This window comes from Uloborus diversus, chromosome 3, assembly GCF_026930045.1.
Source record: "Uloborus diversus isolate 005 chromosome 3, Udiv.v.3.1, whole genome shotgun sequence".
Taxonomy (NCBI): Eukaryota; Metazoa; Arthropoda; class Arachnida; order Araneae; family Uloboridae; genus Uloborus; species Uloborus diversus.
This window is the reverse complement of record NC_072733.1, coordinates 4,825,477-4,842,952: the sequence shown is the minus strand read 5'-3', so window position 1 is coordinate 4,842,952 and position 17,476 is coordinate 4,825,477. Positions and strand designations below refer to the sequence as shown.

General features: G+C 33.0%; 1 protein-coding gene across 1 annotated transcript in view; it reads left to right on the top strand.

The window, feature by feature from the left end:
• Window positions 1-10,447: 10,447 nt before the first annotated feature.
• Window positions 10,448-17,476, top strand: part of LOC129219434 (G-protein coupled receptor-associated protein LMBRD2-like) — a 79,647-nt gene continuing 72,618 nt past the window's right edge. The window contains exon 1 of the mRNA XM_054853831.1: window positions 10,448-10,610. The gene's annotated coding sequence lies outside the window, so the exon portion shown is untranslated. The remainder of the gene's footprint in view (window positions 10,611-17,476) is intronic.

Sequence of the window (17,476 nt, the reverse complement as noted above, 5' to 3'; positions counted from 1 at the left end):
AACTAGTATAGTACTTACTAGTAAAATTACAACAATGAAGAGAATTTAATTATAATTTCTCATCACAGTCGTAATTCAACTTGCATTGTTGTTCAGCCGGAAAAAAATTCCGTTGATTTCTTCAAAACGACGAAGTAGTATAATGACTATGCAGAATATGCCATCAAGTTTTAAGTCATAATTAAAATAAGTACTGCATTTGTGGATGAAAACAATGTTAAATTGAAGAAGTATCGCATATTTTAAGTAAATAAAACCAATTATACTTCCAATGTAAAATGAAGGCTATTGCAAAAATGCTACGGTAACGAATCTTGCATTGAGTTGCCAATTTAGAATTGAAAATTTTCAACAATAACATTCCATTAATTCTAAAATCAGCTTTGCATTCAAAACAGACGCCATTGATGTTTTTCTGCACTTGCGAGGGATTTTCCAGACTTACAAGAGCTCGAGAGCAATTGCAAATTTTGCGAGGGAATCAGGACTGAAGACAATCGCAATGTTACACTTGAATTCAAATTGGGGAAATAGCGATCGCAGCGGTGCATTGCGATCGGCCGTGTTTCACTTGAATCCCTGTGTAGATCACGGGACGCGGGAAAACCAAACGTCAGCAGCCAACAAAAACAAATTCACCGCCAAGAAAGACAAAAGAAAAAAGCGACTAAGGAACCGTTTACATGACAGAACAAGTTGGGGTTTTTTTTGGTTTTTCACGCCTCTGTATCTCAGCCCCATGAAGACCCCCCGGAGTTGATTTTTGGTATACTCAGTCTCTAGTGGACCCTGGAGACATAAACCGAAATACAATCTCCAGGACAATCAGGGGGAGGAGGAATTCAAATTAGAAAATCGCTGTTCAAAAAAGTTTTCGCTTTCTTTGAGAGGGCTACAGCCCAGACGAAAAGATGAATCAAGCTGAAATTTCGCACACACATTCATTGTGCGCTACTGATGTGCCTTTTGTGCCATTTGACCCCATCCCCCTCCCCCCTCGTTTTTACCCCCCAAATTGTACCTTCCCGGGGTTCTGTCACACCAATTCTTCACGTCACTCTCGAAGTTTAGATTCGATGTCTCTGTACTCGGCGGCATCGAATACTGCTTCTATGATCCGATTCGACAACAAATTTAACGCGTCTATGCCGTGACTTGCACGACAGCCCCCCCCCCCCCCGGGGGCGGGCTATGGTAATTTTTCCCTACTAGCAAAATTTCTTGCATCAACCTTGACAGATCTTGATATTATACTGACGGCGTCAATATTGACGTGTTTCATGCTGCATAAAGCTTGCATAAAGATTAAAAAGCAATATTACAATAACAACACGTATGCAACACTGCATTCATCTTAAAATATCAATACTGATATTACCTTACAATAACAACATTGCATACATGTTGACGCCGTCAAGATGATATTGATTTCATGCTGTCGCCGTCAAGGTAATTAGTACACAATAGAACAGGTGGACCTTCGTTGATACTTGCGCATGCGCACAGTTCTTTCTACCCAGCGTCCCTCCGCATTGCTGGCACATTTTCCTCCTTCGACCTACGATTCAGTCGGTTTAGAGGAGCTGCACGTGGCGTTGGCGTTGCGTTCTTTAGGCTTCGTTAAGTTGTTTGCTTAGTTATTAGTGTGGAATAGTATTGTTTTAGGAATAACTTATGAATGACTGATAACTGCATTTGTTTATTAATATAGTACTAAACAAGTCATATCGCAGAAGATGTGCGATCAATGTTAGAAATGGCCGAAAATAACGTTTTTCGTCCCTAGACTTAGAAACAAAGGACATGAAGCCCAGAATTTCGTATTATCACTTCAATCTCATGAGTAAGATTAATTTTATTCAATGGTTATTTATGTTATTCTTTAAGATAAATTTATATGTTTTGTCAATGGGATATTTTCAATGCTGACATCCATTTGGAAATGTACTTTATTGTATTTATTTACTTATTTATTATTTTTCTTTCTTTACTCCTAAATGTGTTATAAAAACTTCCGCTATTATTCCTAACTAGGCATTTTATGTCTTTATAATACAATTAGAAGCATGAATTTAAAAAATAAGTCAAGTGTTACGCAAAACGAAGAAACTTTCATTTTTTAAATTGAATTGCGATTACTATTAATACCTTTATATGAATTTCCGATCAGATGTCAGCTTTAAGAAAATATTCTTAGGCTAAAAAACTATCTTGAAGAATAACAGAAATAATTAAAGAATGAAATTTAATTCTCGAGTTTAAAGTGAAAATAATACAAATAAATAAATAGATAAAACACCTTGCAAACGTGCTGATTTCATACTGTCATGTCAATGTATCCTGACATTTTCCTGTCATATCAATACGTATGCAATATTACAAAAGCAAGATCATCTTGCCTAGACCTTGATTTCATGCTGTCATGACAACATCTTGATATTATCCTGTCATATCAATACGTATGCAAGATTACAAAAGCAAGATCATCTTGCCTAGACCTTGATTTCATGCTGTCATGACAACATCTTGATATTATCCTGTCATATTAATACGTATGCAATATTACAAAAGCAGCCTACCTTGATATTTTCCTGATATTATGCTGCATACACCTTGTCAGTCAATATTGTGGCAGCCTGCTGACAGCATAAATGGAGTAACATAACAACATTGAGGCAGCATTAATGCAAGATGATTTTTCTTGCATGTCAACCTTTATGCAATACTGAGGCAAGATATTTTGCTTACTGGGTTGGTATACATATTCTTGGGGGGCTATTGAGTACATATACGAAAATTCAACCCTCAGAGACATCATGGGCTAGAGTAATTAAAGTTTGAAAATCACTAATTTTCTCTTAAATTATTATATACTTACTCTTAGCTCATTGGGTTTGTAAATCTCTGACTGCAATTGCAAGGTTAGAACAGATCTAACAGTTAAGCAATAAATAAATACCTTTGTGCCGAGAAATAACAGAAAATATACAACGTTGTTTAGCACAAATAAACAGATTTCAGAATACACGTGTTTCGAGGTTTCAAGGAACCCCTTTTTCAATTCATAGGTGTGAGCTTCTAGATGTAAAGGCGGGTATCTGTACAAGTTGTACCCCAACTTCTCACTTGCGATTGTCCAAATTGTTTCACTTGAATTCGACATCCAACAGCGATTGCATATGTGGTCGATTGCGATTGTCTTTTTTGCGATTGTGTAGTGTTTCACTTGAATGGGGTCTATTCATGTGACGTCATACTCACGGATCACGTGATCTCGATTTGCCGCGAAACTGCTGTTTACATTTGCATGGCTGCCGCGCAGATTTAGAGCATTGGAGCAAAATGGGAAAAACGCGTTTCAAGTTTAAAATTCTAAATCAAATTAATTTTTTAAACAACTGACAACGTGATCCACCGAATATTTGAAGCAATCAACTTTTCTTTTGTGCGTTCTTTTAGAGGAACATATTTGAATACATGTTGAAACTAACGAGATAAAGAGATTTGTTCATCGTGCAGTGATCCTAACCGTAAATGTAGGCACAGAAAATAAAATTTACTTTAATTTTTACACTCGAAGGACTCAGATCTAAGGTAGAATTCAAAGGTGATATACTAGTAAATGTTTTATTTAGCTTGTAACAATGACTGAAAGCTTCGTTATCATCATCATATTTTATGCATGACTGTTTACCCATACATGCCAAAGCTATGCAATGTTACAGTTGATATTTTTGTCAACCTAAAACCACTTCAGATCTGCATTTAAGATTCTGTTGAAATAGTATTTTCACTGTGTTGGTATTAATGAACAAAATTCAGTTTTATTTGCTTCAAGCTAAATGGAAATTTTACCTGTATTTCTTTTTGAATTCTATTCCTTGTACATATTGACAGAAAACTCTGTTTCTTCAACAGTTTCATCAAAGACTACAATGTACTTCCGAATTCTATACTTCAACTGAATAAGTTTTTTTATTTTTAAAGTAGCTGCATTTATCCCATGTTGACAAGATATGAAAGTTCTAGCTGTGCTACAGAATACTCTTTAATTTTCATGTTTTAATTTAAAATGATTATCTCTTCTTCTCTACAGTTGCCATATAAAAATAAAAAAGGATATCTTTTAAAGGGGGGGGGACTCTACAAAGGTACCGCTAGAAAAGAGGACTGCCTAGATAAATATTACTTTGCACTAATTTTCCGTGTGAAGCTTTTCTTAACTTACATATGCAAGATAGCAATATACAATAAGTTCTCAATTTCTACCAGGATAAGTGCAAACATATATTGCACAAGTAGAATGAAAGGGGTGTTTTTTGAAGTTGAATACTATTATAGTAGTACCACTTTCCTTCTATTTGTACGATATAAGTATGAATGCTCCGCTGCTTTTCTAGTACACAACAGCTACATTGAAAAAAAAAGGTATTTTCTCGTGAATGGGGACACTACTACTTACCACAGCCTGTGCATCATTTTCAATTGATCGGACCCTGCCTGTTCAACGTTTTTAGGGAAGGGGGTATCAGAGAGATTGACAGCACGGTTGAACTTGGTTAATACAAAGTGTCAAAAATCTGCAATTTTGTTCGTAACAGCTGTGAATGAGTGATACTGTGAAAAAAATGAAGAAATGTTTGCATATATTTAAAAAACATTACTACTGACACACACACTGTATTCTAACTATTAGTACATTAAGAAAAAAAACCCCACTTATTTCTTATAAATGAATATTTTTGAAAAAGGAAAATGATCATCGACAATCGTGGAAAAGGTTTTTAATTCACAAAGGAAGATGAACACTTTCATATCCGAGTAAATTGAAATGTGCACAGGTAAACAAATTTACAGGTTTTATTTTCTATGTAAAATATTTAGTATTTTCTTCTCTATACACAATGGGACTTCTACTATCTGAAAAAATGGTAAATAACTTCCAAAAAAGAAAATTACAGAATTAAACAACGAACATTTTAAGTAAAGAGGTCAGGAAATTTTACTTGCCTTAGCCGAAACCCTCAATTTAATGTATGTATTGTACATGAACTTTTTAATGTAACTAAATAGCAAACCAAACTTAATGAACAAGATGATCGTTTTAGCCATGATTTCTTTATAAACATGGGTCGTGTTAAGAGAGTTTAACTGCATCAAGTATATCTCGCACCTAATACAACACTGCCACAAGTAAAAAATTGTCGATTTTGAGTTGTATATACAGTGAAGCACTGTTTATGCGTTTTTGAAGGGACTGTGTGAAAAGAGCATATAAATGAAAAAATGTATAGTAGGAATGCATTAATGTGTATTAGAATCTGCAGGGACCAATTTGAAAAACGTATAACTGATAAAAGCGAAACATATAAATGGTGCTTTACTGTATGTCCTGGTGCATTTTAATTAGTTCTATTAAAATGCAAGACAGTCACAAGTTAAAAACATTTTTAACCTTATTTGTGTCAGTGTGTTACTAAAAAAATTTCAGCTAAGGCGCATTACGTTTAGATTCATTTTTCTCGAAAAGTAGTTTTTGGAAATGTGGCAGTGTTGTACTAGGTGTGTAATATATTTATATATGCCAGCATCAGACAGTGCTTATTTAGCAAAAAATATCAGCTACTGAGAGTTGGTCCAGTTATTCTCATGGTCAAATTTGTTTCTATTTTTCATTTTGCCATTACCTAATGATGAACCTTCGAGCTTTGACAAGTATAATTCTCAAATTAATCCACCAACCACACATTTACTTATCCTGTCGTATTTTTTGTAGCCCTGCCATAGGCGGCTGGTACGGTGGGGCAACTGCCCCCTCACTTTTAAGATGATTTTATAGAAAAAAATTTTTCGAGGGTGAATAGATTTATTTTGTGAAAGTAAAAACTAAATACACTAAATGAATGAACTTTTTACATCTTATTTCATAAGAATGGATAAGGGAAAAGTCTGTGGTGGCCATTCGGCTCGATTTTTGATGCCATATTCCACATTTTTGGAAGTTATTAAATCAGTAATATTAAGAGACAGTAATATAGGCCAATTTTCTGGAAGAATAACAACAAATCAGCTTCAGGGACCACGCCCCCCCCCTAACACCTCTTCACTTCTTTTGACCCCCACTTTTTTGGTGCAACAGTGGACCGTGCAACTTCGGACATTTTCAAAAGCCAGATTTTCGTCATTTTGACGGAGACTGAAGGCTAGCAACCTTAAAAAAAATTTTAGTGTAACGAAGGAGACACATCCATTGGGTAACCAATCCCATAGTTATGCAAGACGCAGTAAACCAATTTCTTCTGTAAAAGTGTACCACCTTTGCATTTTTCAATATTAAATTGAAAACGAGTCATTTTCATTAAAAAAAGAACTATCTGTTTTGATTATTTGAAACTTTACTGGTAATTAGAAATATGCATCACATAAAATGTTTAATAAAAGAATTTAAGGACATATACTTTATTTAGAACAACAAAAAACTTCTAAATTGCAGTAGAACTCCAATTATCCGAATCAACCGGACCCCATTTAGATTGTTAGTTTTTCTGAAAAAGGGGCATATTTTAATCTTTTTACTGCATGAATGTTGAAGATCAGAAAAACTATTTTTAAAGAAAAAGAACTTTGAATTAATCAAGTTGAAAGGTAGCGCTTTTGATGCTATGTGTACTAACAAGTGCCGCTGCAGAGAGAAGGATAATAGCATGAGTCGACAGAATCAGCATTTTAAAAATCGCAGCAAGTGCAATCGCCTTAATTTTTTGCTCAAATTCTGAAAGCGATTCGGATAGTTGTTGTAGAGTTCTACTGTATGTTTATGTATGGCATAAAAATAAGAAAAGCTTAAACTTTTCAAAAACCATTTTATTAATTCAATTTTTAACAGTACTTATGCTATTTACTTAAATCATACATATTACAGGTATCTCTTGCATAACATGGTTGTCTAATACGAGACTTTTTTATACATAGTTTTTTTTACTTTTTTTTGAACTAATTATGTCCTACATATTATTAACCATGTTATATGAATCTTTAAAATAATGTGAATCAAGAAATGTGTACCATGTTATACTGAAACCATGTCTTAAGGTAAATATTTTATAAAAGCTGAAATCTCAACTAAATAAGACATACAAATGAAAACTGGCTGCTAGAACATATAACAGTTCAAGAAAAAGCGTTATCAACTTTCTTTTCTAAGAAAAAATGCATTTTATCAGGAAAAAAAATCGGAGCTTTTCTATAGCAATAAAGTTTGTCTGCGCAGCGACGACCAAATAAAAAGAAAAAATAAAATTATTCTATTATTTCATTGTACTGTTCATCATACTTACACTACATTTTTTTATTTATTGTTTGCAAAATTTAGCTTATGCTTATTCCTAAATGTTATTTTCTTACAATGAATTGGAAACAAACCAATTATTGTGTGTGTTTTTTTTTTTTTTTTAGAACACCAATGAGAAAATAAAGTATTTAAAAGTTACTGTATACGTGGGTTTAGAACAATTGGTATTAAACAAAAATGAAATTCTATCTTTTGAAATTCATGTTATATTAAAACCATGGGGTATTAAATTAAAACTTTGTACCATGTAATATCAAAACCGTGTTGTAGAAACACCGTGTGATATGAAGTATGCCTGTATACAGATATGCTAGTCACCGCTCAATAAGATTACTTAGACAATAATTTTGATAACTTATTCAATTTTCAGAAAATTTTTCAGGGGTCGATCCAAGTTTTATTTTTTGGGTCCCCATTTTGTTTGAAAAAAATATTTTTCTAAATTTTCTTTATTTTTGAAAATGAAATTATTGTGAACTGCTAGGTTATATATGGGCATGGCAAAATGATGCTTGTGCAACCACAATATGAAGTACAGTACAACCTCGATATCTCAAATCTCTCGGGACAGGGAAAAATTTCGAGATATCGAGTTTTCGAGTTATCAAAGTTTTAAAAAAATTACACTAGTAACTCTCACATTTACACGCACGTACGCTATATGCATTTATGTATGTACTATGGGACGACTTCGAATTACGATCAATAAAGTAGTTTTCAATATTTCACTAGATTTGAAATTTTCTAATTGTCGAAAGTGCACAGGACGAGATTTTGAAATGAACAACAATTTCAACTTGGTTTTTTCACCTAAAAATTTAAAAATTCTAATTTTATCTTTAACCAGTACTTTCACATTCAAAAAGTATCCAGCAGCCATTTTTGTAGAAGTTAAAAAAGCTGAATGATAAAAATGAGGAACGCATTTTCCGTTTTCGCTTGAAAACTGACAGAAGAAAAATTGAACCCCTTTCCTCAAAGTGGACAACATGTTCGAGAGAAATGCACAAAGATTCTAAACTCTGGGGAAAACACTGCACCCCCTTCATGCCAACACTCTCCTATTATCTTGCTCCAGTCCCCTATTCACGAAATTTCGAAGAAAAGGGATGATAAACGTTAAGCAATCGTCTCTGGAACTGGTTTTGCTAAAAAAATTGCCAAAGCAAAACGACAATTGAAACTTGCTTCTGTGCAAAAATTTCGACAAATCAAGGGTTTCGAAAAATAAATTTCGAGATAACTATGGAAAATACATAGGGGTTTTTATAGAAAATGCTGGGGAAAAATTTTTGTTTGGAGACAACAAGGGTTTCGAGATAAGGAGGTTTGAGATATCAAGGTTTGACTGTATAAGAAGGCAATTGTTAATGTCCAAGTGATAGAATCACAAAAACCGTTTTTTGGGGGTCGGCACTTGGTCACACTGGAGCGCCACATGGCAAGGGGAGAACCTAAATCTTGAATTTTATTTCACGATGCGAATTTTTGTGAATGAGCCGCTTTTACGGTGTGGAATTTTGTGAAACGGCCGCTTTTACAATGCAGATTTTTGTGAAGGAGCCACAAAGTGAACCCAATTCAATTCCGAGTCAACCCTATTTTGGCGAGCGCAGGGCTGCATAGAGCTGATGCGGGCCCCTTGTCAGTTTGTTCGCCAGGTCTCCCTCTTCTCATAAAACTTGTAACATTTATATGCCTCAGATTCCAAGCCCTAGTTCCCGACCAGGGGACTAGTCGGGAACTCCCCCCTCGCCCTGACATGGCCTCCGAGCCAGCAACAAATATTGTTCGCTAATTTTGCCAATTAATGTTGAAAAAAGAACAAATGTAATTAAAAAACACATGCTGGTATCATTGTGGTACTCTACTCACCGACATTTTTGCTGTTGGTTTTGATATGACAATTAAGACTCTGGAGAAGAGAAATACAGTGGTTTTTTGCAGAATTTTTTAAAGAGAATTTAAATTCAGTTTTAAATTTCATCAACATCTTGGTTGAGGTTGTACTGCAATGTAAATGTGTAAATTATTGTTTGTGAATTCAATGAAATCCATCAACTTGAAACAGCAAAATATGAAAAAAAAAAATCAAGTAACTTCAATTGTTAATGGAGTTTTTTACCATAACAACAAACAATATCAATACATCCTGATTGTTACATTACGCAAGCAAATGAAACGAATGTAAAAATTTGAACATCAAAACACCATAATTGAAATAACATAGAATAAGAACTTACTTACCTATCGAAAACCAAAAAAATGTAGCATATAGAACAAAAAAGTCAGCAATAGAGTATGGTAGATTTTAAAGTATACTAGCACTCTCTTTTGCTGCCCATTTTGTTATCGATGTTTCCATAATAAAGTTCGTTTGATGCAGTAGCGTATTATATTGACTTCAAAGGAACGATGCGGGAATGACAACAAAAAAGGCTTGTAAACATTTTTTTTAAAAACATTCTTTGATTCTTACGCCTATAGTGCACATTCACTAAAATCAACAATGAGAACTAAATAAAAGACCACAGAATACTTAAGGCGAATCCGATTGACTTTTTACACGCTTTCTCTTAAGACTATGGATCGAGCTAATGACAGGTATGGAAGCGTCTACATTTTACGCTACAACATGATCTTGATTCACTATTCCCACATTCGAGTGCCAAACAGAAGCGCAGCACAATGTAATCTTTCTCCCAAACCAAAAATATAGCATGAAAACAACAAAAACATAATTTTAATCCTGAATTTTAAAGGCGAACTTTTCCGGTACTTAGCATTGATATTCAAAATGTAAACTCACGGATCACGTGGTTTCCCCTAACCTCGAACCCAAATCGTGAATAGACCCTATTCGGTTGTAAACGGTAACAGTTGCGATAACCGATAGATCATATAGAACGCTGCGGTTAGTAACCGATTAATCACCGGCTGACCGGTTGAGATTGTTGAACGCAACCTATGTCTCCGGAAAGTGACGGTTTACGGTTTGGCTCATTCGAACACATCCCTAAACAATCGTAATCGATAACTAAGAAATCGTCTGCCGTGCCGAGCCGACTTGTACGACGCAGCAGCATATGTGCATGGTATGTTTGTTTTTAATATGAACTAGGATTTTTTAAAAGATTTCAATGTTTTTGTGAACAAGATCAAAAACACTTCTGTTTAGTTCTTTCAAATACGTGTTCACTTGCTTGGTTTTTGCAAAAAATATTCGTAACGCTTCAGAATTCAACTAATATAATTATCGGTGAGTTCAGTTTGTTTTGAAATAGTTATTGTGTGTGTGTGTGTGCATGCATGAGGTGACCAATAACCATTTTCGCTTTCCCGTTTTCGGGAAGCCTGTTCCGTTGTCCCCGCATATAATCACAAGACGTTCAATTATCCAGTTTTCTGAAGTGACAGAATTTAACACTGGGAATGTTTCAATCGAAAGTCCTTAGGTGGTATAGTTTAAATAATTCTAAGAATGGGAACCTTCGTCTGGTAATTGAATATTACTTTACGTTTTCCCCTACGTTTGAGCTTTTGCATACTTTGGATTAGCCTAAGAGCACAGTTTAGTGCAAATCACAGTTCTTAAAGCAGTGTTGATTGTAAAAATAAACTGCAAGAAATCCCACCAAGATTTTCATTCTTTTTTATATCAACACCAAATGCACTCTAGCAAATTCATGCATTGACTTAAAATTTTTTTTTTAAGTGTTCATTTCTGTTCTGTAATAAGAGAACTAGAAAATACGAGATTTTAAAAATAATAATAAAAGAAAGAAAAAAAAAAAAAAAAACATGATAAATTTGTTACCTGTCCCGTCTTAAGGAAAACATAAATGACTACCTTATGTACGCATAGCAATCTTGGGTAAAAAATGTCTCCGTCACAGTTGGAATTCCATTGTGATGTAAATTTTTTTCTTTACACCCCAAATATGGCCTTATAAATAACGCATGTTTAAACTTCTTTAACCAGCACTAGTGTAGATTAAATCTGTTTTTTATGGTTCAGTGAAATGCTGTATTGTACAAATATCTTTCGAAGCCTAAAAAAAAATTTGAAAAAAAAAAAAACAGAACCGACTTCAAAATTGCTCTAAAAAGTGAAAAATAATTTTATTCTTTAAACACCATTGATAATGCTTTTAAACATAATTTTTGAAGTTGGCGCAAAAACAAAACGTAAAATCAAGTGTAACCATGCTTCGTTCATATTTTTTATCCGAAAAGCATCCAAAGTTACGAACGAAACATCTATATCATTATTCAAATATGATGCCATCAATGCATAATGTATGTGATAGTAAAGAAACTGGGCCTGGTTAAATTTATAGTTGTATTTGAGTTATGGCTGTGAATGATTTTATCTATTGTTTTTGCGCCAACTTCAAAAATTATGTTTAAAAGCATTATCGATGGTGTTTAAAGAATAAAATTATCTTTCACTTTTTAGAACAATTTTGAAGTCGGTTCTATTTTTTTTTTCAAAATTTTTTTATTTTATTCTTTTTAGTGTAAATGTAGGTATTTCAGAAATAGTAAGAAGTTACCATCACGAAACTTCACATTTTTTTCTTAAAAATGCTCCATACTAAAAAAAAAAAAAAAAACTATTGACACGCATTAAACTTTAAGCAATTGGCACTAAAATCTTATCTTTATTCCTCTCTGGAAATCATGTGTAGTTAATTTAATTATAACCATTTAAGTATTGCGTTTTTCCTAACTAATTTACATTTCACAGCATCTAAGTTGCTCATGATGCAATCCTGTATTTCGCCCAATCCAAAAAAAAGTGGACATGAGGATGAAAATTCAAATTTCATTCAATATGGTTGAAATTTTGCATACACACTGTTAAAAGTATACTAGTTCATATTTTATTGAAAAAAATTTTCATTTATGTCATTAACATTCTTATTTTAATTACTAAAGTGGAACTATATTAGTGCGAACTAGATTGCACCAAAACTGCTTATGTTGCATGGTCTATTACAGCTGAACAAATAATTCTAGAAATCTATAAAGTTTCACACATAATCTGACATTCATTAGCAACAGTTTTTTTCTGAAGAGAAATGTCTACTAATCTTCACTACAAAAGGTAAGCATATTTAATTATTCTTAATTATTGTGTCACACCCGCAACAAAAAAATGCATTTATATTTCCACAGAAAAATTTATTTGCCTAAAAGTTTTGAAACTTTGTATTCTAAAATAGTTTACTAAAGTACTTTGAATAACAAACACAAAAAAAATTAATTACTGTTTTAATTGGAGTTATTAAGCGTTGCGGGTGTGACATGTTCCTGTTGCGGGTGTGACATTTAGTTAAAGTCACACCCGCAACATCTTTTTAAATTAAACACAAATGTAATTCTGGAATGCATGTAGATGACAGCACTAATGTTTTAACCTTTGACCTAACCTTTGGCCTTTGACTTATTTGTCTAGACACCAGTTAATTCATAATTAGTATCTTTAGAGCATGTGCAGTTGATTTATTTAGCTTGGTATTCTATATTATTGGTTCTCCTAAGAAACATTTTTGTATTTCTTGATTTATAATTAAGGCAACTAATCAATAAGGTAAGATTTGTTTTTTTTTTAAATAAAACTTTAAAAAACCAAAACAATATTTTATCTTTTTTAATATGTATAAAAATGCATAATTTTGCTTTCAGCATTTGACTTTTTCCCCCTTTACTTTAAAAAAAAAAATGTAATATTAGAGACAGATTATTTTTTACTTCAAATTCAAAATAAATATAAAGAAATAATAAAAATAGTAATGAAACTTTTATTACAATATTTATTTAAAAAAACTTTGTATAAAATTCTGTCAGTTCAAGTTCTAAATGAATCAAAACTTAATGTTTTTAATTTCAATTGGGGTTAAAAAATTCAAAGAACTTCAAAAAAAAGAAAAAAAAATGTTCAACAATATATTTTGGGACTTGTAGTGCTATATTTATTCACTTTACACATTTTTTTTTTTTTTTTTGCAGAAGAATGAACAGCACTGAAAGATTCCGAAATCATCGTAAAAAGATGAAAGAAAACTCGGCTAAATACTCGGAATATTTTCTAAAAGAAAGGGAAAGAAACAAAGCAAGAATAGAAATTACAAAGAAACTACTTTAAAAAATTACATCTGTGGCCATGAAAGAAAAGAAAATGTAGAGGCAAAACCAGAATGTGAGGCAGAGAAAGTGTAGAGAGAGAAAGAAATTTTCGACAAAAGGGGCCACACCATCTCCAGCTGTAGAAGCAGAGTCGATGGCAATTTTTTGAAGAGCTCAAATCAAACCTTTGGTAATGCAATCCATAGACAGGTACAATCTTCTGTTAATGTCATACAACCATAGAGACTACAACATTAAAATTGCATGGTCATACTTTGCAAGGACTCATAGATAAGGAGCTGTGGATGGTGTTGGTGCGGTAACAAATAAAAAATGGTATCACTTGCCGTTACAGCGTAGAGCAACAGTCAATTCTGCATCGGATTTTGCCATTTGAGCAGAAAAGGCTCTTAAAAAAATCAGAGTACTTTATTCTGCGGAGAGTGACATCACAAAAGATGTTGCAAAAATGCTTCACGCACGCTGCTATCTTGTACAAAGCTATACCAAACTTACAATCGGTACACCATGTTGTACCGATCGATATGGGTACAATTCAAGTGGCAGGCACTAACTGCAGAAAGTGCACTGAAGATAGTTTCATTGCTGCCTCAGTCGGAAACGATCTCCCTTGGTAATATAAATGCTATTGGAGATTTTGTAGAATTAGTTTTGTTTTCTCAAAAAAAAAAAAAAAAAAAAAAAAAAAAAAAAAAGGTCAAATCAAGCAAATAGATGAAGAAGACATACAAGTAGAATACTTAGAAAAAAAAACCTTCAGAACATGTATACATCTGGCCCAATCAGTCAGACATATCATGGAAGAAACAGAACATTGTAATAAGAAAACTAACACCCCCTGAAATCATCAATTCTAGATTGGAAATGAGATTTATGTAAAAAAAATTTCCTTAGTTATTTGCAATTTCTCTAATTTATTACTGTGCTAATCATAAAATGTCTGATTGATAACTATTTGTGTATGTTGTTATTTTATTGGCCACACAAGTCACACCCGCAACGGCAACTTTGAATATTTTTTACAGTGAAACTAATTGAGTGAGTATCTAAATTTTTGTATAGAATAATTTGTTAAGTATTACTGTCTAACATTAAAAAAAAACAGTTTGATCAGTTGATATAATTCACAGAGTTTTGAATGTTTTGATTGCAAGGTGAAAATGCATGTCCTTTTTACGTCACACCCGCAACGGGTAGAAATTAATTTTTTAAAAAATAAATAAAATATCAATCAACTTGCAAATTGGCATCAATGTACCTGCAAGTGATCTTTATTGAAAAATATAAAAATTGAAACCTATACTCTAAAATATTTTTGCTGATGACTAATTTAGTTAGTGTAAATGTCACACCCGCAACTTTGGATTGGGCGATTTTCTTACTTAGCCCCGATCCTCTGTTATCGGCATAGATGATAACGATAAAAATACTACAGAGTAGTTGAGGCAAACCTAATGGTAGCATTGTGAAGGCTAAGCAGATCCTAATCATTGCATCACCTCGCTTCCAGGTTAGGTTTACCCCTACTATGGAGCAATAGCACCGAAGAAAGGAAGATTTTGATAATTCACTTAGGGTTACTATAAATCAGCAGGGTTACTAAAATAAAATTATTTACGCCAAAAATGAGACGACAGCGCCAGATTCCCCATTATCGAAATATCCCTTGAAAAAATTTGATGCTCGCTTCAGAGAAGCCTTCAGTCAAAATTATCATTACAATTAATGTTACTATTGTATGGCACCAAACTTTCATAACAATGGGTTTCATATTTAATCTAATAGGGAAATTGCATGAAATTTATTGTTTTTTGCCCATAACTTTTTTTCTAAAGGACAAATGTGGTCAAACAAAGTAATGGGACCTAAGTTGAGCCATCCCCTATCCATTAAAAAAATAATCATCAAAATTGGTTCACTAGGTGAGACGCTGTGAGTGGACAAACAAAAAAAAAATACATACGGTATGAACTGATAACCGCCTCCTTTTTGAAGTCGGTTAATAAATAGTGGATAGAATGAAGAATTCACTGTATGCAGAACATCCTGATAAAATGCAAAAATTTTTAATGGCAGATAGGTCAAGAATGGTCGATATACTTATTTAGGTTTTTTCTCAGAATTTTGTTGAGAAATGTTGTGTTTATGTTCATTTGAAATGGTTGCTAATCAGTTAAAAATTAGCTTACACTAGTTGCAATGTCATTTTAGTTATTTATTTCAGTAAATAGAGTAGAAGACTTTTAACACATGCCTTGGGACCAAAGGTTTTGCGTTATATATAGTGAAATAAATTTAACACAAACATGCTTAACATAAAACACTAAGTCATTTAGGGCCGTTTCACAGCAGCTTGACAAAATGTAGAGTCCACAACATGACACTTTTTTTTTGCCATAACTATTTAATTTAGTGTTTGATTAGAACAAAATTTTATTCTGTGATAATCCTACCAACACATAAACTCAAAACAAAACAATGTGCTAATCAAACAGTAAATTAAATAGTTATGCAGGGCTCATAGTTCTCCTATATTTTTTTGTCAGATGGTAAATGTTACCCAAAAATGCAAAATTCTTTGATCCATTCTTCTTTCTCCCCTGCACTGTGCATGCTTAGATCTTTAACTTTGGCACATGTAATAAACTTCTGTTTGATTATTTTTGTGAAATATACAAAACATAGATGGCTTTACTTGCAACTTTTAACTTGTTTTCAATTATTTTTTTTATTTTAATGAGTTATGCTTTGAAATTTTAATAGTTTAACCTGTTAACTTTAAGTGTACTGCTGTAAAGATTTTGAAAGCTTTTAATTTTCTTACATGTAGGTCAAATGACTGGTTGTAGCTCAAACGATTATTTTTGAAAATGCCTTGTACAGATTTTGGTACCAATTCAACTTTGAGTACTTCAAATGTTTCAAAGCTTGTAACTCGCTGAAAAATGTAACTATCTCGATCAAAAAAGTGTCATTTTATAGGATTTTTTCTGCTTTTTTCAAATATGTACTAATTTTGTGTGTAGATTTTCCAAGAATTTCAGAAATCGGCCTTCATCTCAGAAATGTTTTTTTGGCTCATTTTTTTCTATCTACTCGGTTGTGGTTACAAATTGGAGAGAATAATGGATGGTTCTATGCTCCAGTTGGGCTCTTCTAACAGCCCCTTTCATTTGGCAGATTAGGTCAAATTCACCCTTTATACATATGTGTATATATACACACATTTACTGTAAGTTATGGATAATGCTGTTACAGTGTGTGCCAGGTAATTGAATCAGCAAAGTTTCAATGAATCAATTCCTCGAAAACTAAATGAATTTTAAAAAATTAGAATCCCCCCCAAAAATTTTGATGGCGCAACTTGCACCATAAATCCTCCCCTGTGGACATCCCTGAAAAATAGTTTTAACATTAAAAAATATATGAATAAAACTTGCTGCTTAAATGAATCAAGCTTATAAGACTGATCATTTCCCACAAACCTGATCCATTAGTGGAGTCTTTTTTTTTTCTTTGCCTTTGTTTAGTAAAATCAGTTTTTTTTCTGTAAATAATGAAACAAAGGGGAGGCAGCGCTTTTTGTAATTATTTTCTCATGATATGTCCAACAAAACCAGTGAGACAAGAGTCGACGGGACTTTTCACCGTTACTGTTAGCAATGAAGTACCAATGCCAAGGATTATGTGTAGATTTATGACATCAAAAAAAGAATGTCCAAATTAGTTATTACCTAGTTTTAGCAATCAATAAGAGATGCATTTTTCAGGGATGAGATTTTGCCAGAATTCCGGCTTTTTCTGTTGACTTTTAGGACCTTTCCTCCTTTTCCTCCTTTTTTTGCCTCTATCAGGCCTTATTTTTCTCAAAAATCGGAAAAAAAATACAATTTTTTCAAATTTTCGGTCTCCGATTTCTTATTTTTTCTATTTTTCTCCTTTGAATCTTCATTCTCCGCGATCTCTGGCAAA